The following is an 18,406-nucleotide window of genomic DNA, read 5'->3' as shown; positions in this document are numbered from 1 at the left end:
AAATGAGGAAACGTTTCTTCACCCTGACAGTGGTGACACTTTAGAATTCAGTGTCATAGAAATTGATTAAGTCCAAAACATAATAGTTTTTTTTCGGACTAAAGGGATCAAAGAATGATAGAACAGAATACTGAGTTGGATAATCAGCCATCATCATTTTGAACAGCAGCGCATGCTGAAGGGACTGAATGGCTAACTGCTCCACCTATTTCTGTGACCATTCTGTGGCTTGAAGAGATGGATTTTGTTCAAAAGCTCATCAAGATGATTGTGAATTAGACATTCCTCAAATTAAATTGAACAATGAGGAAATTCTGGAAAACTGGGATAAACTGTTGAGTTACCTTCCAGATGAAAATCGAAATGACCTGAAAGAGTTGGTATAATCCCATGTGGAGATATGTGGGAATAACCTGGGAATTACTAATCTCACTACACATAATATTGATTGAGGAAATGTTGTTCCAATCAAGCAACATCCTATAGACCTAACCTTTGAAGATTGGCACAGGTTCAGAAAGAGACTGAACACATGATGAAGCATAACATGGTCGTACATTGGATCAAACTTACTTTTTGACTGTCACTTTCTTTTCTCGTGAACTCAAATTGTCAACTTCCTCAGAATTTGGACAGAGTTTGGACTCTATGTTTGTTTCACAGCTTCAATTGAACGCAAGGACAAATTAAGACATTTCAAGCAAACACTTACAAATACAATTAAAGAGCCAGTTTCCTCCTGCTCCTATTTTCTATGTTTCTAAACCGGCTTAAATATCCAATAAAACTGAACATTCAGAATTATATGCCTTCATCAGATGATTTAGGTAAACAGGTTACACATTAGATTTTCTAGTCAGCGTATAAAGTTAGTCCATATGATCTCCCAGTATTGTTGCTTGAGGCTGAGATTACAGTTCATTAGAAGCTTTCCCACCACTAAGATGAATCTGTTTGCTGGATTGAATAAAAATATTTTAAATGTTGTGATTCGCCAGTCTCTGATTCCATGTCTGTATTTGAACAGGATTAGGGTGTTGTGGATATTACCGCTGCAGCTTCAATGTTACTTTTCTCTGCATCCTCAGGTATCTCCAATTCAGCTGTTATCAGTTACCAACACTCAATGACAATCAGCCTTTCTAATTGAAGCAGAAATTGCTGGAGAAGCTTAATAGGTTACAGGACTCAAAAACATTAACTCTGCTTTCCCGCCACAGATGTTGCCAGACATCTGCTGAGATTCTCCAGCAGTTTCATTTTTGTTTCAGATTTCCAGCATCTGCAATTTTGTTTTATTTAGCCTTTCTAAAATTCTGACAAACTTCATCTCATCCAGTTCACCATGAACTGGACATCAAATTCCTCTTCATAATACCTCAGCCAGGCCCCTGCCCCGCTGAAGTTTAAACAGGGGATTTATGATAATTGGTCCCACTCATTCTTTTGCTACCCTTTCACTGTTTGTGACGCATGATGACTTTTGGATTCCCTTTTAATGTTAGCTGCCAGTCTCCCTTACCCTTTATTTCCCCTCTGAACAATCTATATTTGGCATGGTTCTCACTGGGGTGAACAATAATCCATATCCTTTGCAAGATCATGCATGGAATTAGAGTATTGTTTTTGCCACCATTTCCTGCTTGTGGAAATGTTAAGCTGTACTGTACAGCTGAAACTGAACATTGCCCAGATTTGTGCTCAAATGCCCTCTTGGTCCATTGAATTCAGCCATCCTCCAACTCAGAATTATTCTGGATTGTTCCTTGTTCAATTTGTACACAAGCTAAATTCTTTCGATACAAGTATCAATTCTTCCTTAAATGATCACAGGCTAATATTTAATGCATTTTATACATATTGTGTGTATGCACACAAATTATGAAGTTGACAGTGCAGATTGAAGATATCATTAGGATTCTGAACATTATACATAGGACCGTCACATGCAAAATAAGGAAATTATGACAAATGGTTATAAACAGTCCTGCTTTTCCCTCATGTCTAGGATTTATGCAGCATGCTTCAGGAAGGGATTTGAGAAGGTGCACAAAAGGTACACAAGAATGGTACCAGAGATGAGCACCTGGACAACTATGTGGATAGTTTGAAGAAGCTCGGGCTGCTCTTTATGGAGGACAGAAGATGAAGAAGACATTTTACATGTGTTCAAAATCATGAGGGATTTGGATAGAGTAGAGATAAAGGGTAGGAGAATGCATCTGGATTTGTTACTCTGTGGAGGGTTGGTGTGGACTTATTGGGCCAAGTGGCCTGTTTCCATACTGTACGGATTCTATTTTAAAAAAAGGCTTGAGAAGAAAAGGACACTGACTTAAGATGATCAGCAAAATAAAACAATGGTTACAAGGAATTTATACTTTTTTAAAATAGCATAGTTCGGAAACTGGGATGTTCTGCCTAATAGTGTAGTGGTGGAGGCAGCTTCAACTGAGGTCTTCAAAAGGAATCTACAATTTTCATCAGGAGAGGTTTTGCAGTATCACATAGTAAAAAGAATTGGGAGTGAACATAGGCAGGTTTCTCTTTGAGAGCTGATCAAATCATTGCCTCCGATCTGTTACCATTGATAATTGTATAACATTGCACAAACTACCAGCTCACCAGTTATTTCCTAATGGTTTGTCATATTCTGATATAATGACTAACTTAGTCATGCCTGCAACTAAACTTACTTTGCAATTACTTCACTTGATCCAGGAGAACCTGCATTCCCATTTCCCTCACTGTTTGCACTGACAATGTTTCCAGAAGTGCAAGACATCAAAGAACACATATTAAGTCATTTAACATCAGTAAACTTATCCAGAATTAAGTCCAAAGCAATTTAACAAAAAAAATCGCAGACTTGAGATTCAATATTCCAAGCCTGGTCGACTAGTTTTCTTAAGTTAGTCAATAACTACAATTTTAATAAATCGCATTATTTAGCCATCGTGAAAATAAAAGAACAGAGATATCCATGCAAAGTGAGAATCAGGTGTAACAGATCTTTCGCTGATCGTTGTTCTCTTCAGAAATAGAGATTATAGACAGGAAAGATCCTTTCAGTGTAAGTGTAATGAGTTGCTGTAGTCCATTCCGTGGAGTGCAAGTGCGAGGTAGCCCAACATCGTAGCTCAGTGATGGTGAAGGGAGTGGCAATTAGGTACGTTAGTTCTTTTGCCAGGAAATCAAACTGCTCTCTCTTTGATCATATTGAGCTTCTTGACTATTGCTGCAATTACCAGGTGAGCAGTGGAGATTCCAATGCTCCCGATTTTAGCCTTGTAATAGTGAAGTTAATGAGAGGTAATGACAAAGCAGTTTATCTTGAATCCCAGTCTTGTAATCTTGTTAATGTTATTAGTTATTGCTGCCATCACCACCCATCCCCCTGGAGTGCATTGGCAATGCTGTCCTATGATCTGGCAAATGTTGCTGGGACTTTGTTTTCAAGATGCATCATTAACCATCTTGGTCGTGATGGTATGGGGTTCTTTTGAATTCCACAGGATGTCTACAGTACACCACAATGAGGGAATGCTGGGGTTGGGGTGTGGAAGAGACAGTATAGGGTGAAAAGAAGAGAAAACCATTTCTTTAGTATGTCACCATTGTTTATAGCCATTCCTGGCTATGCAAGACCTTCATACTGAAAGACAAGCAAAATTCAACCGACCATCGAAAAAACTTTGGATGTTTTATGCTGATTCAAGATTGGTCTCTCAAAATAAGCCAAGCATTTCTGAACCAGTCAAGCAGTTGTTATCTGTGATTGTTCTCATCTCTGTTGGTGTTCACCACACTGCCATGGGATCCCTTCGTGAGGCAACACTAACATAATCTTACAACAGCTGCCAGCACTCCCCTTTCACATTATTGGATCCCTAGCATAGCAGATTTAAATCTGACATTAGATCAAACTTACTTGCTAATTTGTTCCCTTTAGTTTCTGACAAACGTAGGTTTCTGCCTCATTCACAGTGTGAGGTGTCAACATTTTCGCAGCTGCAACTTTTCATAAAGTGCCAGTTAGATTATTTTAAATATGTGCATGATCACAAAGTTAATATTTGGCACTTCTTATCAACATCGAGAGTTTTGGCTGTGAGGGCAGGAGCTGGTGGGTGGGGAGTAAAGAGGTCAAATAAAGGCTTGTCTGCACTGATGCATGCTCCTGATGTCTGGTAGTGTGGCTAGTCCTTTTGCTTGTGGTATGTCCTCGTTCCGTGGTCTTTCTCTTAGGCATCTGTTGATGAAGTTGCGTAGGTATCCATTTTTGGCGAATACCTTGTATAGGTGTTCCTCTTCTTCTTTTTGCAGTTCTGGTGTACTGCAATGTGTTGTGGCCCTTTTGAATAGTGTCCTGATGCAGCTTCGTTTGTGTGTGTTGGGGTGGTTACTTTCATAGTTTAGGACTTGGTCTGTGTGTGTGGCTTTCCTGTATACCCTTGTAGTGAATTCTCCGTCTGGTGTTCTCTGTACCATCACGTCTAGGAATGGGAGTTGGTTGTCCTTTTCTTCTTCTCTCGTGAATCGGATTCCTGTGAGTGTGGAGTTGATGATCCGGTGTGTTTTTACTATTTCCGTGTTTTTAATGATTACAAAGGTATCATCGACATATCTGACCCAGTGTTTGGGTTGAATTTGTGGTTGGACTTTTGTTCTAACCTTTGCATAACTAGCCACACTACCATACATCAGGAGCATCTCGGAACTGACAGCCAGACTACTGCGACCCCTAGGACTCATAACGGCACACAAACCAACAGCCACGCTCAGACAACAACTCACCAGAACGAAGGGCACGATACCCAACATGAGCAAGACGAATGTAGTGTACAAAATACCATGCAAGGACAGCACTAAACACTATATAGAACAAACAGGAAGACAGCTAACAATCCGCATACATGAACATCAACTAGCCACGAAACGACACGACCAGCTATCCTTAGTAGCCACACACACAGACAACAAGCAACATGAATTCGACTGGGACAACACTACTATCATAGGGCAAGCCAGACAGAGAACAGCCAGGGAATTCCTAGAGGCATGGCATTCATCCACAAACTCCATCAACAAACACATCGACCTGGACCCAATATACCAACCACTACAGCGGACAGCTGAAACTGACAACCGGAAGCGGCAGGAACAGACCACTATAAACACCGGACGAAACATCAAAGAGGCGCTTCGCAGGACGCTCCCAAGCACTGATGATGTCGCCTAGCTAGGGGACGAAACGTTTGCAACAAAAACTTCCAGCTCAGCGAACAGAACCACAGCAACGAGCACCCGAGCTACAAATCTTCGCACAAACTTTGAAGAGGAATCACTCTAATCACCATGAGTAATGTAAATATTGGGATGGGCTGTGGTCTGGAATGGTGGTGTTTGCTATAGCACCGAGAGATGTTGTCAAGAGGAAGTTCCTCCAGAAATCTTACAGGAATTCCTGCTCTCTAGAAATTCCTTTTCACATTACGTTCTGTTAAAAAAGGCCAATTTTGAAAAGCTATGAAAAAAGTTTTTTTCAACTTGCACAGAGGTTTGCAGGACACCATGGTCAGTTCTTTTTGAAGAATGGGGTGAGGGGAGGTGGCCGATGTAATAGTATTGGGAAGCAGTAAGTTAGGTAGTCAATGTGTTTTCAATATGTTTAGCCTCATTGCACAGTCCAGTGCTTTGAAGTGAACAACTGAAGGCCTGAACAATTATTCACTGGCTTTTAACTGGAAGGTGGTAGGATTTGGAAAATGGCTTGTAGGGAGTCTGGCACCTTCTCATTGCTAAGCCATGCTGACATAGACCAGTTCTCTTTGACATCTTGACTCTCCATGATCTCTCAGGCCTGCCTCCCTCATTTCCCTGATTGTGCCCACCTTTGCAGCCTCAGCAATAATCAGTATGAACAGTAGGGCTCAGAAATGTGTTGATATGTCCTCCCTCTTACTGGAGTAGCAACTCTTGAAACTAAGCTGCACCGTCAACTGATGAGTAACCCTGGCAAGAATCTCTTCATTTTAAATTAGAATGGAGCTGGAAAAGCACAGGAGGTCAGGCAGCATCTGAGGAGCAGGAAAATCGCTGTTTCGGGCAAAAGCCCTTCATCAATGAAGAATCTCTTCGTTGGTCACTGCTGGCAATATACCATCCTTAGAATACGCCAAAACCTCCAGGTTTCAGTCCCAGCATCAGGTCTGCAGCATTCACTGCAAGCTTCACCTAAAATGTTTTTTTACAAGACTAACAATAGAGCAAAGATTATATGCCAGTCAATAATTTCTTTAATGTAAAATAACAAACTGTGGAAGTTGACAATCTGAAAGAAATACAGAAGTTTCTGGATAAACTCAACATATTTTGCAGCATCTGTGGAGAGAAAGCAGAGTTCACCTGGAGTCAAGTGACCCTTCTACAGAGAGATCCGAAGTTGTTAACATGAGTAATTCAACAAAAAAACATTAATTCTGCTTTCACTCCGCAAATGCAGCCAGATCTGCTAGCTGTTCGTAGACAGTCACACATTGTGTTCAGCTTACTTTTCAATGACCTTCTTAGTTTCTGGAGAATCAGAATCACCAGCTCCCTTGCATTTTCAACAGTTGATGTTTTCAGAGCTGCAAATGGTCATCAAGTGTCATTAAGTCAATTGAAGCAAACATTTACATTCAGAATAAAAACATTTTTAAAAAACTTGAATAGGAGTGTCATAATTTCAAGCCACTGACAGTCAGGCTGGAACATGGAAATGAAGGATGTGACAAACCCATTTCTTCAGTACTTTACACGTGTTGCACAGTCTAGAAAAGTCTCAAATAAAGAGCTTAGGCCAATTATAAAAGAGCAACTAACTGTCCAATTTCTCCATTTAAGAGCTTTGATTTCTGATTCTACATATAGGATTGACTTTTCCTCATCAATGGGTATTGGGTCAACAATTGCAAACATTAATAGTGGCAAAGAAAGGTTTGCCACTCCGCTATTGCTCCAATTGATCCATCAGCTCTTTAGATTTGGCCGTTTTATTCTTGAGATAGTGACCCAGCAACAGCTTCTTGATCAGTCCACATCAGCAGCATATCAACATTAGTGGTACCATCATTAACAGCAGCGCTGGGTCCAGCTCTCAGTCCAAGCCGCAGGGCTCCACCACAATTCACAACATTATTACTGCAAATGGCTTGTTTTTAAGAAAGACCACCACAATCCAACTTCGAGAAAAAATACACACTTGGGAGGCAGAGCCCAGCAGTTTCCATCATGTGCTAACTATGGCCTGGAATAGCGTATTTGACATTGTTCTCGCATGTATGCAGAAGGAAATATCTACATAACTTCACAGGAATTGCTGGTTCTTCAGCAATACCCTTTATTCCAAATACAATATTAATCAGGAATTAAATTGCATTTTGGATCAAACTGACTCTTTAATTTCTTCAGTTGTTCCTGACGGACTATAGGTTTCATTTCCAATGCAGTTTGGATTGTCGCACTTACCATGCCTGCAATTGGTCATGAAAGATAAATGAAGTTATTTAAATAAGCATTTGCCTCCATGCCACAATTGTGTGCAAGCTGTTTGAAAGACTGAAGAGTCTAGATTCAGGACTGCAGCCTGCATTCAGCCGTTTGAGTGAAACTGGTCACACTCCAGATGGGTGACTACAATAGATGGTGAATTTGTTCTTCAAAACCTTTGTTGCTGGTGATAACGATTAGCGACAGAAAGGGGATATCAAGTTCTTGAATGTATTCATATTCAGAGTTTAGAAACTTCAATAACAAAATGCAAGCAAACTTACAATGAAGTGTGTTTGATGTCCTCTCCTAATACAATATTTTTGAACCAAAATTCTGAAGCCCTAATTCTAATGCAGATAACAGAGAGACAGTAATGCAAATGCTCTTGCCTGGAGTGGTGTTCCCTGCGCTGCTGTGTGATGTTTCCTGAAAAGTACCTAGAAAGTAATTTCCTTTCTATTTTGTGTACTCTGAATGAAACAAAACATTAATCACATATTGTTTTCAAACTTACTTTTTTCATGATAGATTTTGGAGTGTACAGTTTTCCATCGACCTTGTACTATCGACTGTCAGGTGGTCTGCTAATAGTCAGAAAAGTGCTATTCAGTCATTTTAAGCGTACATCTCGATCCACAATAAAATCATCATTATTAACCGGAAACATTGAGTAACTATTTCAAACCATGGACAGCTAGTTTTGTAAAACTAGTTCAAGGCACAATTACAGTAGATGATGATTTATTACCCCAAAACCCTCATTGGCTGTTTACAAGACAAGGTAATGTGGCTGGAGCGAGGGAGCAAAGAAATGGAGATACGATGCAACCAATTCATTTCTTCAATACTTTATACTTGTTGCAACGTCTCAAAATATCTCAACTGAAGAGCTCCAGGCCCAAATGGAGACGAGGCTACCAATTTTCCAATGTCTCCAATGAGGACCTTTGGCACTGTCTCGACATACAGGGCTGAATTTTCCACGTCAACTGGCTCTTGCCAAGATTCTGATGAGTCAGGCCAAGTGGAGGGGAGTTCAGGAGCAGAGCCCAATCCCTTCTGCACCATTATATTATCTTGTCAGTGGTGGGCAAATGAAGACACCAATTGATGGCCACTCATGTCTGTCTGTGTTTTGAACAATAGAGCTCCTCAACTCCCACAGTGAGCTTTTGCCTGGAAATCTCTTTAGTACAGGCTCAGCAATACCCATCACTAATGGCAGCAAAGGAAAGGCCGTTGCTCTGCCTTCACTCTGTTGTTGCTGTTAGCTCCTGGGATCATGCCATTTCAATAATGGTTTGTGACCAGGCAGCAACTTCTGTATTAGCTACTGTCAGTATCATGCCACCCTTGGCACTGCCAACCATTGCGTTATAATCCAGCTCTCAGTTCCACCAGCAGGCTTCACCAGAATTCATAAAATTATGACTGCAAAGGTCTTGTGTAAGAAAGAACATCATCTTCTGGATGTAATACATATTTTGCGGGTTAAGCTGACTGTGGTAACTAGGGCCTGCTACATGGTTCCTGGATGCAGAAGGAAATATCTCCATAACTTCACAGGAACTGCTTGTTCTCCAGTAATTGCCTTGGAGAATATAATATCAAATGAAGTACGAAGTACATAAAAGATCAAACATATTTTGTAGTTATTGCAAACAATCCTGGAGAACTATGTTTTCCACATCCCAAGCAGTTTGGATTGTCAAACTTGCCATGCCTGTAACTGGTCAGGCAAGATAAATTAAGTCCTTCAGTTAGCATTTGCCTCCAGCTACGATTGAGTGCCAGCTGCTCTTTTAATGGCTGAAGACTCTGGATTCTTTAACCTTGGATTCTCTCAAGAAGACTCTTGAGTTCAGCTGCTTTTGTTAAACTTCTTACAATCCAGACGGATACTGCAACCAATACTGATTTTATTCTTCAACCCCTTTCACAGGTTTGATGGACACTACAGCTGGTGAGAAGGGTGAGTGTGTGATGGGATACGTGTTTCTTAAATATATTCATTTTAAGAGACTAAAATGATCAGGAATAAGTAACCCAAATTTGCAAGCAATTTTGAATTCAAGCTTCCTTGAAGTCCTCTCCTAAAACTGATTGTTTTGAAAAGAACTCTCCAACCAAAGAACAATGTGGATAATGGAGAGGCAGTATGTGATTGCTATGGTCGGGAATGGCAATCTCTGCACTGCTGTGTGGTGTTTTCATGAGGGGTCTGTACGTTATCTTACCATAACTGCTTGCCCACCAGCAACTTACTTTCACTTTCTTGTACTCTGGATGAAGCAAAATCACGGTCACATATCGTATCAAGCATACTTTCTCGAGACGGCCTTAGATTTGGAAGGCATGGTTTCCCATCTCCATCACAGTTTAGGCTGTCACGTTTACCAGGCTTGCAATTGAACAGGGAAGGTTAGTCACTGAAATCAGCATTTGTCTGCATATACAATTGTGTGCCAGCTGCTGGAATGGCTGAAGGATCTGGATTCAGTATTACAGCACTTATTCAGCTGTTTTTTTTTTTAAAAACTGCTCACACTGCAGAAGGACGATTGCATAAGTTGGTGATTTTTTTTGTCAAACTTACATAACTGGTTTGCAAGAAATCAGAGCACAGGTAGGGGGAGAGGCAGAGAATGTCGGGGAGATGGAATTTTTCCTTGCAGTATAGACCAGAGAGGTCAATGGGAGGTAAAACGTTCAGGACCGGGCTGATGAAGGGGAAACTTTTCACTGAAGAGATTGGGATGTTTTAAAGCAATAGCTTTTCCGGGAACTCTGTTTTTATTTCTGATTTACAGCATTCGCAGTTCTTTCAGGTTTTATTTGGATGCTTTCTGTTGTTCTAGTTAAATAAGAGCATCAATCAGTAGGAGGAAAACAAGCATTAGAGATGGAAATTTAGTGTGATTGCTGTGGTCTGGTCTGCAAAGGTGTTTGTTGCACTTCTGTCACATGCTTTCAAGAGGAAGCCCCTGAACAATCTAAACAACAGCTCTCCAGCAATTTCCTTTCACGTCTTTGAATTCTGAATCACGGATCATTTATACACAAACTGGAGCAAACTTATTTTCTGCAACTGTTCCTGGAGAAATTAGATTTCCCGGTTCTTCACAGTATACGCAGCTGAAATTAGTCATGAAAGAAGACATTTTAAGCCAGGTCTTGTATGCATAATTGACCGATGGCTGGTATAAAATTGCTGGATGCTCAGGGATTCAGTATTATATTCTTTGATCAACTGTGTTTATTAAGTAGATCAACTTCCAGAGGTAGTGGGACAATGGAAAACAGTAGGTTTTTTCTTTAAAACTTTCATAGGGGCTTTGAAAGACATCACAGGCAGAATGAGGGGAGCAGAGGATATAGGAAACCTAATTGTTCAATATATTTATTCTTTCTTCAGAGTTCAGCTATCTAAATGTTCGAATACAAATTGAAATCTGAATATTGTATGGGCAAGCAATTTTCCACTGACCACTTTTGAAGGTTTTGTATTAATGCAACTATTTTTTAAGCAAACAAAATCTCTAATCTCTCAGAAAAATGCAAACATTATAGACATATTAAAGCAACTTTGTTAATGTGACTGCCGTAGGTTGGTGTTTGTTGCATTGCTGTGGCATTACTCAGTCAGAAGCCCCTCCATAGAACTTACAGGAACTGGCACTAATTTTCTTTCACATTGTTGTGTTCTAGATAAATCTTAATTAAGTCACACATTGGATTAAAACTTTCTTTGTGATCACTGCATTCATTACTGGAATCTCTTCTGCCTTGGAAGTGTCACAGTTTCCATATCGGCAATTAGTGTTACAGCACAAGTTTTAAACAAACACTTGAAAGATTCAACCATTGAAAAAGCTCTGAAGATGGAGGATTTCAGCATTATAAACTTGTTTGTTGGATCTTTACATTGAAACTCCAATTTATCTGTTTAATCAACCTGCCACATCCCATTCAAACAGGGATGAGTTAGATATTCAACATGAATATGTCTCATTAATTGTAACTTTAAATCCACATTCCTGCTTACCCTGAAAACCTTTCGCCATCTCTCTCTCAACAATAAACTGTTTATGTTTGCCTTTAAAATATTCCATAAATCTGCTTTAATAGCGTGCCAGAGTTTCCACATTTTGAGAGAAAACAAATCATCTGGATGTGTTTTAAATGGGCAACCACTGACAATTAGACAGCAATCCTTCATTCCCGTCCCTTCTGTCAGAGGAAACATTTTGTTTCAATTAATTTGCCTCTTCCTCTCCTTACCACAAACTGACAAAAAGCCTAGACTATCCGAATTCCCTTTGTATGACAAGTCATTCTGTAAGTATTATTCTGGTAAGCATTCTCCGAATTGCCTCCAACGTATTTACTTCCTTCCATAAACAGGGTGACCGATAAGAATTAGAGCATTCAAGATACAAGCTCAACAGTGCGCTCTACTTTTGTGTTTAAATTCCCCCACGATAAAAGGAAAACATTTATTTACTGTCCTAATTACGTACTGCTAGCACTTTGTGATTCAGGTAATGTTGCACTCTGATCCCACTGCATTTCAGAGCTATGGAATCTCCCTCTATCAAAACAAAATGCTTTTCTTCCAGTCAAAATGCACAACTTCACTTTTATCCACGAAAAGCTCTATTTGTCAGGCCTTTGACGACTCACTTAACCCATATTTCTCTATAGCGCCCCAATGTCCTCTGAAGTTATTTTTTAGCATTTCTTTGTCATGTCAGCTTTATATTAATTCCTTCATGAGTCATGGACTGTGAGTCAATACTTGAAAGATTTGAGCAGATACAGATTTGTTTTTCATAGCTGCTCAAGTTATATTATCATAACCATTCTGAACTCCCGTTAATTCTCAGTTCCAAACAAACACCGAAGTAATGAACATTCATGTAAAAAAGGCTGAACCCCTGAATATAATTAGAGTATGCCAAAATAACAATAGGATTCTTGTCAGCACCCCTCTCTCACTGTCACTCTCTCTCTCACACACACAAAAACACATACACACACACACACATACACACATACACCATGGATAAGGGAAAATCATGAAATGTAAGATGTCTGTAAGGCAAATGGATAATATAAACTTCCACTGTATTATGTCAACCTTTTGGCAAAACAACAATGGTTGACTCAGACCCATGGCCTGTGCCTCTTGCTTGATGTGGAAGCTTAGGAACGTGGCTGACGCTCCAGGCTCTTACACTTGCAAGAAGTGTGTCCAGTTGCAGCTCTTTCTCGACCGCATAACGACTCTGGAGCTGCGGATGGACTCAATGTGGAGCATCTGTAATGCTGAGGATGCCGTGGATAGTACGTTTAGTGAGCTGGTCACAACACAGTTTAGAATTGCTGAGGGAGACAGTGAATGGGTGACCAAAACAAAGAAAAAGAGTAAGAAGACAGTGCAGGTGTCCCCTGCCGTCATCTCCCTCCAAAACAGGTTTCCCGTTTTTCATGCTGTTGGGGGAGATTACTTACCAGGGGAGGGCAGCAGTTGCATGGTTCATGGCATCGTGGCAGGCACTGCTGTTCAGAAGGGCGGGAAAACGACTCGTAGGACCATTGTCACAGGGAATTCTCTTGTGAAGGGAGTAGATAGGCGGTTCTGTGGCCGGAATGGGACTTCTGGATGATATGTTGCCTCACAGGTGCTCAGGTCAGGTATGACACCGATCAGCTGCAGAGCGTTCTAAAAGGGGAGGGTGAATAGCCAGTTGTCTTGGTGCTTATGGACACCAACGATATAAGTAGAAAATGAGATGAGGTCCTCAAAGAAGAATTCAGGGAGCTAGGAGAGAAGTTAAAGAGGAGGACCTCAAAGGTAGTGATCTCGGGATTATTACCAGTACCACGTGCTAGCCAGCGTAGAAATTAAAAAAAGTACAGGTTGAACACATGGCTTGAGAGATGGTATAGAAGGGAGGGGCTCAATTTGTTGGACATTGGGACCGGTTCTGGGCAGGTGGGACTATTACAAAATGGACGGTCTACATCTGAACCAGACTGGAACCAATACCCTTCGTGGATTCTTTGCTACTGCATTTGGGAATATTTAAATTAATGTGGCAGGAGACTGGGAACCAGAAGAGAAAATAAGTAGGCAGTGATGTGGACACCGGAGACTGTAAGAATTATGAAGATTGCATTCATAAAGGAAAGAGTAGACAAGAGAGTAGATGAGCACAAAAGAACTGGGAACCTAAAATGCATCTACTTTAATTCAAGGAGTACAGTGTGAAAGGCAGATGAACTAAGGGCTTGGATTGGTGCCTGGGAGTATCACGTCATTGCAATCACAGAGGCTTGGTTGAAGGAAGGGCATGAAGATTGGCAATTAAACATCCCTGAATATAGACGCTTCAGATAGAACAGGGAGGGAAGTAAAATGGAGGGGTGGAGTTGCATTGCTGGTCAAGGATGATATCGCGGCTGTGCTAAAGGAGCACACTATGGAGGTCTTGGTTAGTGAGGCATTATGGGTGGAGCAGAGAAACAGTGAGCATGTGGTAGAAGAATTTTGGAAATATGTAGAGGCAACAGGGTAGTGGTGATGGGAGATTTTAATTTTCCCAATATTGACTGGGATATACTTAGCGTCAGAGGTCTGGATGGGGTGGGATTTGTAAGAAATGTCCAGGAGAGTTTTCTTTTGCAGTATGTCAATGGTCCGACGAGGGAAGGGTCATATTGGACCTGGTATTGGGGAACAAGCCAAAACAGGTGGAAGAAGTTGCGGTGGGGGATTTCTTTGGGAACAGTGACCACAATTCTGTAAGTTTTAGAATACTCATGGATAAAGAAGAGAGTGGTCCTAAGGGAAGAGTACTAAACTCAGCCAAGACCAATTATATCAAAATTCGGCAGAAGCTCGGAAATGTGGAATGGACACAGCTATTTGAAGGGAAGTCCACATTTGAGACGTGGGATGCTTTGAAAGGTAGGTTAAGGATAGTGCAGGATAGGCATGTCCCGTTGAAGGCAAAGGATAGGAAGTGCAACATTCGTGAACCGTGGATGACAGGAGAAATTATACGACTAGCCAAGAGGAAAAGGGAAGCATACATAAGGTCTAGGCAGCTAAGAACAGAACGGGCCCTGGAAGAATATCAGAAAAGTAGGACAAGTCTTAAACGAGGAATCAAGCGGGCTTAAACGGTTTATGAAATAACTTTAGATTGCAGAATTAAGGAGAATCACTAAGCATTTTATTCTTATACAAGAAGCAAGAGGGTAACTAGAGAAAGTATTGGTCCACTAAAGGAGAACGAAGGAAGGCTGTGTGTCGAACCTGAGAGAATGGGTGAGATTCTGAATGATTACTTTGCATCAGTGTTCACTGAGGAGAGGAACATGATGAATGTTGAGATTAGAGATAGAAGTTTGATTAGTCTTGATCATGCTGACATAAGTAGCGAAGATGTGTTGGGTAGGCTAGTGGTTATTAAGGTGGACAAATCCCCAGGACCGGATGGGATCTATCCCATGTTGCTGAGGGAGGCGAGAGGGGAAATAGCTGGGGTCCTGACAGATATCTTTGTGGAATCCTTAAATACAGGTGAGGTGCCGAAGGATTGGAGGGTAGCTTATGTTGTCCCCCTGTACAAGAAGGGTAGTAGGAATATTCTGGGTAACCAAAGACGAGTGTGCATGACGTCAGTGGTGGGAAAGTTGCTGGAGAAGGTACTGAGGGATAGGATCTACTTATATTTAGAAAAGAATGGGTTTACAGTGATAGGCAAAATGGTTTTGTGCAGGGGAGATCGTGCCTTACCAACTTAATTTAGCTCTTTGAGGAAGTGAGCAATTTGCTAGATGAAAGAAGGGCTGTACATGTCATATACATGGACTTTAGTAAGGCGTTTGATAAGATTCCCCATGGTAGACTATTGGAGAAATTGAAGTGATATGGTGTGCAGGGTATTCTAGCTAGGTGGATAAAGAACTGGTTGAGAAACGGGAGACAGAGAGGAGTATTTGAAGGGAGTTTCTCGACATGGTGAAAGGTGGCCAGTGGTTATCCACAGGGGTCAGTGTTAGGGCAACTGTTGTTTGTAATATAAATAAATGATCTGGAAGAGGACACTGTTGGTATGATCAGCAAGATTGCAGATGACACGAAGATTGTTGGAGTAGCAGAAAGCATAAAGGACTGTCAGAGAATGCAGGAGGATATAGAGGGACTGGAGATTTGGGCGGCAAGTGACAGATGGTTTTCAATCCAGACAAATGTGAGGTAATGCATGTAGGCAAGACTAATTCTAGAGCGAATTATACAATGAACGGAAGAGCCTTGAGAAAAGTTGTTGGGCAGAGAGATCTGGGAATGCAGGTCCATTGTACCCTGAAGATTGCTTCACAGGTGCATGGAGTAGTCAAGAAGGAAGATGGTTTGCTTGCCTTCACTGGACGGCGTATTGAGTATACGAACTGGCAAGTCATGTTAACATTGTACAAGACATTGGTTCAGCCGCACTTAGAAATCTGTATACAGTTCTGGTCGCCACATTATCAAAAGGATATGGACGCCTTTTGGAGGGTGCAGAGAAGGTTTATTAGGATGGTAGGTGCAGTCTATGAAGAAAGGTTGAGTAGGTTAGGTTTATTTTCATTAATAAAAAGGAGATTGAGGGGGGGCCTGATTGAGGTTTACAAAATCGTGAAGCGTATAGACAGGTTGGATAGAGACAAGCTTTTTCCCAGGATGAAGGATTCAATAACGAGAGGTCACGCTTTCGAGGTGAGAGGTGGAAAGATTAAGGGGGATACACGCGGCAAGTACTTCACACAGAGGGTGATGGCTGTTTGGAAGGCGTTGTCAGCAGAGGTGGTAGAGGCAGGCACGGTAGATTCATTTAAGATGCTTATGGACAGATGTAGTAGATGGAGAGCAGAGGGATACAGATGCTTAGGAATTGACCGACAGGTTTAAACAGTACAATTGGATCGGCTCAGACTTGGAGGCCGAAGGGCCTATTGCTGGGCTGTAAATTTCCTTTGTTCTTTTTTGTTAACTTATACATTCCTTTTCATGTTGTATATATTAGAAGGTGAGAGGTTGGGAAGTGCTTTTGTCAAAAAGGACCGGAATGTCCTTGGTCAGACATCACGAACAGAATTCATGCAGGGCATCCATTAACCAGGGCAGGAAATGAAATGTCAGCCTTCATTACAAAATGAATCATGTGTAGGAGTTGTGGAGTGTTGTTGAGGCAGTATTTTGGCTATTGTGGACAGACTTTCTGACCTTTCTAAATCTCTCCTTGTCACAGAGGCAGTGCAGAGCTGTTTTATCAGAATAATATCTGGGATGATGGTAAAATGAAGAGAGTGTGAAGGAATGGACTTCCATATGAAAAGAGTGTGTTTGTGGCTGTCCATATGATAGTGACCGGTGTTGCCCTCGCTCTAACTACCATCCTTGATAGTGTAGGGCTTGGTATCCTCACCTTGCACGCGGAAGTTGAGGGTGCAATTCTCTGCGGCAGAAAACCATAGAGTTTTGGAGCAGAAAGATGTGAAGCTCCGGTCCTCGGAGTTGTTGTTGGAATTTTCAGCGGAGCTGTGAAAAAGGTTTCCAGCCTTTTCCTCCCCTTTCTCGGTGACATTCTCAGCGCTGCTGAAGCTCATGTGAAACGCTGCGGTCCTGTGAGTGTTATGAATTGAATTAGTTTCAATCAATAGTTTCCGCTTCCGATTGTTGGGGTTTAAGAACACAAGACCCAAGACCCATCAAGTGCAGGACAAAGTATTTGACGAGATTCCACCAAGGGACTGCACGAAACAATATATAGGAGAAAATGGCTGACAACGTGCGAGCTGCATTCATCAAGTTCATCTAGTCCGTAAATGCCACGGACAGCTGTTCCTCATATCGATATGCAGGACACTGAGTATCTCTGATCCCGGGAGTTGGAACTGGGATTATATGACCGTCTGCAGCACTGGTTACTTCCTTGTGTGAAGTACCTCCTGATGGAACACATGTAAAAGTCTATTGCTCATTGAGAAATACATACAAAATAGTAGCCCAGAGCAGTATTTCTGTTGTGTTTCTAGTGCTACTCTTGACATGCCCTACAACACTGTACTTATTCTGTGCTTCCTGAAGATTAAGTGAGTGCTTCTATGATCGTATTGTGGGCAGTAATCTGCGTTTTAACTTCAATAACGCGCGTATGAAGCCCAAGTCCACCAATATCTTTTTTGTCTTTCTCTCATCATGTGCAATTAAAACACAGTAAAGAATCAATTAATATTGGAGGATGGCATTCAGAGGTGTGCGAAATGCCGAGATTTTAGTGATATTTATGCAATGATTAGAGATTGCCTTGATTCAGGAAATAAGGATGTAAAATGTGTTTTGTGCCGAGATAAGGAACAGTGAGAAACGAAGTCAGTAGCAGGTGTAGTTGACAAGCCCACTCGCAGTAACCAGAGTGAGAAATAAGACGTGCAAGAAAAAGTACAGTGTGTGAGTGCTAAAAGATGGCAGTAATCACGGGTGTTCTTAATTTCCCCTCTCCCACTCCCGGTTCTATTGTAAAGAATGTTTGGAGAACAATAATCAATAAAATATGTATGGCCCATAGACCAAGACAAGCCATATCTTGGTCATCGATTACTTTACAGGCGACTTAGTTTCCGACTTTTCTTGGAAACCATCTGAACCACACTTTTATTGGGTTTCTTTCCATATTAATATTAGTCTGTCTTTTGATTATTCCTGACAAAATGCATGACCTCACACTCACAACATGAAACTGCAAGATTTCTCCACTCACTCATACTATCGATATCTTTTTGCAGTTTTGCACGTCCTCATCAAAATAAGCCC

The sequence above is a fragment of the Chiloscyllium plagiosum genome, unplaced genomic scaffold (assembly GCF_037043375.1).
Source record: "Chiloscyllium plagiosum isolate Xiang-an unplaced genomic scaffold, Cpla_swu_hap1 HiC_scaffold_42, whole genome shotgun sequence".
Lineage (NCBI taxonomy): Eukaryota > Metazoa > Chordata > Chondrichthyes > Orectolobiformes > Hemiscylliidae > Chiloscyllium > Chiloscyllium plagiosum.
This window is presented reverse-complemented; position numbering follows the sequence as displayed.